Here is a 5,197-nt window from a genome sequence, read left to right on the forward strand (position 1 = left end):
TCACAACAACACAAAAAGTAAAGAAATTAACTAAAAATAACAACAAAAAGCTTTCATCACTCTTCCTAATTCTACATTTTCAGGTTTAAGAGCATCAAAATAACTCTTTGTTCAAGAGTTATCATTAGGCTAGTAGCGTGGAGAAAAGATAGAGGCAACCTGATAAGATTGGAAGGCCAAACGACAATAGAAGAGAAAAAAAAAAGTTTATGGGCTTTAGAGAGAAAATGAGGGGCGGGTAGGTTTTTTTCCAATGCATTCATTGTAATCTATTTTACTTGGGAAAGTTTCACATAGGTAACATAATTTGAGCCAAATTATTTATTAACTTTTTTACATAATTTTTCAAGAGACTATTTAAAGCAATTCATATTTAGACAAGAAAAAGACTAATTAAATTAAATAATAATAAATAATTAAACACTCATTATTTTATCAACATTATTCTTAACATATGTTATTGCCACTTTTCATAATTTATATGTGCTCAGATCATTCAATTTTTTTCTTTCTTTCACACCACTTTATGTCTTTCTCAAAAGAATATTATATATAATTGTCTACTTAATTTACTTAATAATGCATTTCTTGATGTTATTGTTATTATTGTCTGATTAATAAAGATTTAAATCATATCTATAATTTAAATCTATTTTGCAAATATATATATATATCTTAATGCCACAAATATAAATGTTATTGAATGGAAGGAAAAAAGGATTATGTCATTTATTATCCACTTGTTTGCTTTAATATTAGCTGTTGTAGGATTCTCAGAGTGGACACATGACAGCTACTAAGAGGTTTCAATGTCCATCCCAAGACAAATGCACGTGTTACAAGAAGATTACGGGAGTTTTCGCCTAATTGGAAGAATAAGACCTCACTTACCCAAAGTCGTTCGCAAAATCATAACATATTGTTTAAGTTATATTATAGTATCTTATTATTTAAGAAATATTTTAGTTATTTTCAAATTTATTTTAAGAAACTAATGAATTACCGAAAAAGGTGATTTTATTTGGAAGACATTAAAAGTCTACCATGTCTCCCATAAGAGGTGACCTTATTGGGGAGTCATTGTAGGTGTAGATTTAACGTCTCCATGTGGGAGACATAGTAGACATCTCATGTCTCTCAATGGGAGACGTTATAGGGTGTCAAACTCGAAGACCGTATGACGTCACCCCAAGAAAAATGTGGTATGTATACAATGTCTCCATGTCGGAGATATCATATGGTCTTTTTTTTATAAATATAATCAGCTAATTAATTAAATAAATTAAAAAATTTGATCTTGAATTAAAATAAATTAAATTAGATTAATATTGAAATTAATTGACATTGATAGTGTTGACGCCGTTTTTCGTCAACAGTGAATAAAGAGCACGAAAACAATAAATAGTTATGGCCAGAAAAATACAATAAAACAAATGATATTTTTTACGTGGTTTAGCAGTTATCTCTGCCTAGTCCACGAGTCTTTGTTATTAGAACTTTAAGGTGATTTCTGGAAATTCTTCAAGAATGAATTCTCCAGAGTTTTTTCTCAGATCACAAAAATTCGGTCATTTACAATGGTACATGACTTCTCTATTTATAGAGGAGATCTCATAATACTATCCCACACATTTCGGGAAGTTATTCTGTATATGTAAATAAATTTAATGGCATTAAAAGCCTCTAACTCCTATATACAAGGAAACGTCCCCTGAAGACCAAGGGTCGTATAACTGAATAATAAATACCCCTTTATTATACGGGATTTACAACAATAAATGTAGATTACGTTTCTCCAAAATGACTCACTGAGATATTCAAAGTTATCAATCTACATCGTCAGTGCCGTGCCAACCCAGGTCTCTTAATGACTTTCGAGTTGTAGCATTTTCCCCGAGATAATGTGGCTTCGAGCTCATACTTATGTTAGCCTCGGAACCCCTGATCCGAGGTCATCCGAGAATAGACGTACTTTGATGTCTGTCTATCAAGCTTGTGAGGATTTCGAGGCTACCATCTTCGAGGTTGCCCTTGCTTTGTAGGTTCGGTGCCTAAGTGGCGGACACATGTTCCAAACATTACGAGCCCATTCCTGACGAATCCAGCTTCCGAGATCACAATTCTTAAGGCTCGAAATCTGTGTGTAACATTTTGCCCCCTCAAAAGTATTTGTTCGAATCCTATGAGAAGGAAACTGTTGAACTACTTTCTTCGGGAACCGCACCGTCACACATACTTGAGGGTGGTCACGTGTCAGTTGGGTATTGCTCATCCAAGGTACTCGAGTACCTTGGAAATCCCCCCACGATCGTTCGCCTGCCACCTTTTCGGTGCCATCTTGTCATCTGTCCCTGGCCGTCGGATTTTATAAGGATTCTGGCCAATGGCTCAGATTAATCGCTTTTTACCACTTTTTACTATCTATATATAAGGCCCTGGACATCTTCTTCCTCTTATTTTACATTCATCAAAGAAAAAAGAAAAGAGACAAAACCAGAAGCCATCCCAGAGAGCTTTTTGCTTTTGCATGTTCTCCCAGCCAAAGAAACAAAGGACCACCAGTTTGTTCAAGACCGTAAGGTTATACCTGCAGCCTCTCCTTCAATCAACGATTTCTCTGCAATCGCCATCATTGTGTAAGTATCTGATGATCTTTTCGTTTTCCTTTATGCCGGTTTCTGTCTGTGTTGTTCTTTTATTTTTGGGAACATACTGGTTTATTTTTTAGTTTGACATGCTAGGAAGCTCTGGCCGATAGGCATTTAAGTTTATGTTTCCATGCTAGGTTTAAGTCATTGGTTCCAAATCCAGTTTTGATGTAGAACAAGCTCAAACAAGGTCTCTTTTTTCTGGGTTTTCAAAATTTAAAAGACATATCTTGCACACCAAGATATCAGGTACAAAATCTTGGTTTTAAAGAATGCACGATACCCAAGTCTACCATTTCTGAATAACCGTCACCTTTTTCCCTGATATTTCGGGATTCTAAAAAATTAGATCCACTCCCCTCCTTTTTCTCGTAGAATACACGTTCTGACCCTTAATCGGGTTTCCAGTATCGAGCTCGTTTCGTACCCAAGCACTCTCCAAGCTTGTCTTGCCAAGCTCGTAATTCTTGAATCCTTGCATGCATGGCCCTCACCATTTTTTCTTTCTCGCTAGATGTCACAGAATCTGGAAAGACGGTGGGGGTCACTGTTGGCAATTCCGTATTCGCCAAAAACTCCGAGCCTAGAATCGCTGTTTGCTCGGAACCAACGTCTTATTCGTGAATACGATCTCGCACGTGAACAGGAAGAAACCCAAGCTCACTATAGCCGCCAAATCATCGAGGTCATAGAAAAGAAGAGGAGAATCCTTCGAGAGGCTCTTTATCCGGAAACTGATTCAGGGCCCAGGCCGATCCCCCTCGACCCTAGGCTAAAAGTGACCATCATAGCCGAGGAGGGAGTTCTTCGAGGCCGAGCACTACTGGAGCTCCTTGAGGTGCCGAGCTCCTACCTCCCAAGAGCGAAGCTGTCGCGCCCCAGGAGATGGAAATCCTGACAACAAGCTGAGGTATGCGGCTTGGAGCCAGGAGCATATGAAGACAGGAGCGTTACTGCCTTTGAAGTCTTTCTTCAAGGACTTCACGGACTTCGTTGGGTTGGCTCCATTCCAACTCAACACCAATTCGTATAGGGTTCTGTCTGCCCTGAAGTCGATTTACAACGAGCTGAAGTGGGAACAACCCACGCCAGAGGAGATCTTGTATCTCTTTTGTTTGAAAAGTAATCCCTCCCGAGCTCGGGGAGGAGATGGCTTCTATTACCTCTCGAGCTACCCAAAGGAGAAAAAGATGTTTGAGGATCTTCCCAACCATCCTCCTGATTTTAAGAAGGCCTTCTTCTGGATGGATGGCCTGTCTCCATCACAATGCTATTCCTTCAGATGGATCCGTAAGTACCCCAACTTCCTTTATCTCTGAGTTCGAACTTTTATCTATAGGCTTGCACTTAGTTGAGTTGTATTTTATTTTCCAGCCAACTATCATCACCCCACTCCTTCTGATGAGATGAAGGGGCGTAGGGAGACCCTGCTTCAACTACCTTAAGGCAGGAGATCACTCTCATACCTTTTGCATGAAGGTAAACTTCGAGCTTGCGGGCTCTTGGAAGATGGTCAGTCCACCTTGGACTGGTCTAACAAAAAATACAACCACTGGGATCTTGTGCCCTTGCCAACAGGCGCCCTTCCCCCGAGAAGTGAGGTGAGGCCCCTGCCTCCAATTCGCCGAAGGAGCCCACAATCAAGGAATGAGGCCAACGATGAAGCCTCGAGCTCGGGCTCGGATGATCAAGGTACAGTCATCCTAAGCTTGAAACTGTGGTCCCCCACCTTACTAAAACACAAACCCGATAGGTTAGTGTTGTGCCAGGACGATAGGAACCACTTCTATGTGTGGACTTGGGTAGATGAACGGGTTCATAGGTTTGATAGCTGGCTCGGGCAATACGATACTATGTATAGCCTGAACGAGGTATGAAACGGAATAGCCATCCAATACGGAACCAATGTTTATGGGGACCTTTCGAGGTTGACATCCACATATAGGGAAGGTACTTCCCCTGCCTCTTCTGAAGATGGGGGAATTTCATGGTCTCCGAGCTCAAGCTCGGGGGAGAATTCCAATTAGGTCTTTCTCTACTTGGTTTTTTTTTTATATCTTCCAAGTTTGTTAGCACTATGCTTAACCTCGATTGGAACTGTGCAGGTGCTATGGGTTCCGACCTCGACAATATCCTCGAGAGTGGCGGTGCCAAGAGGAGCAAATGCCCCAAGGGGACGCGAAAGGTTGACCGGCCTACCAAGGTCCTTAAGAGGACTGAGAAGACACCTCCTCCCCCAGCTCCGAGCTCCACTGTGGTGCCGACTTCACAGGTCGGTGCCTCCGTTATGGTCGAGCCTCAACCTCCTGTATTGGTTCACCCGACACTCGGTCCACCTCCCAAAAATCCTTCTGCTTCTCTAACTCACATGCTGTCGGTTTCTACTCACGTTGAGGAGTATGTAATTGACAATGCTACTGGATCCCATGGGGCTAGTCTGGGCTAGGACGTCTTGTCCCGAATCGGCCAGAGCTTTAGCAATTTCGACGCTCCCCAATGGAAATTTCTAAACAATGCCTGAGACTGCATCGCCCTCTACGAGAAGAGTA

This window comes from Humulus lupulus, chromosome 4 (assembly GCF_963169125.1).
Source record: "Humulus lupulus chromosome 4, drHumLupu1.1, whole genome shotgun sequence".
Classification (NCBI taxonomy): domain Eukaryota; kingdom Viridiplantae; phylum Streptophyta; class Magnoliopsida; order Rosales; family Cannabaceae; genus Humulus; species Humulus lupulus.